This window comes from Ceratina calcarata, unplaced genomic scaffold (genome assembly GCF_001652005.2).
Source record: "Ceratina calcarata isolate Rehan_Ccalc_2016 unplaced genomic scaffold, ASM165200v1 scaffold569.2, whole genome shotgun sequence".
NCBI classification, from domain to species: Eukaryota; Metazoa; Arthropoda; class Insecta; order Hymenoptera; family Apidae; genus Ceratina; species Ceratina calcarata.
In genome coordinates, this window is record NW_017176894.1 from 974,515 (window position 1) to 974,974 (window position 460).

Consider the following 460-nt stretch of genomic DNA (forward strand, 5'->3'; position numbering starts at 1 on the left):
AAAAAACGAAAATTTCGCAAAATCTGAAGGGGTACCCCTTGGAAAAATCTCGGAAAAATAAAAAAATTTTTTTTTCTCAAAATATCGAAAAATTTCAAAATATATTCTAAAAAGTGTCAAAAATTTCAAACTTTTTAGGCTTGTATTATGATTATTTGGCATTTTATTGATGTTGACAAAATCCGACCATCCCAGCGTCGAAACAGCGAACTTTTGGAAAAAAATGTCGTTTTTTGTCCATAACTCCCAAACGGAACTTAGGGAGGAAATTTATAGAACTATTTTGTAGGGGACGACGAGATCTACAATTTCTGTGTAAAAGTTTGTCGCTAGCATTAATAGTTTACGAGTTATTGACGAAAAACGAAAAAACAGTTTTTTGCAAATTACTCGTTAACTATTGACGCTAGCAAGAAAATTTTATACAGAAATTGTAGATCTCGTCGTCCTCTACAAAATG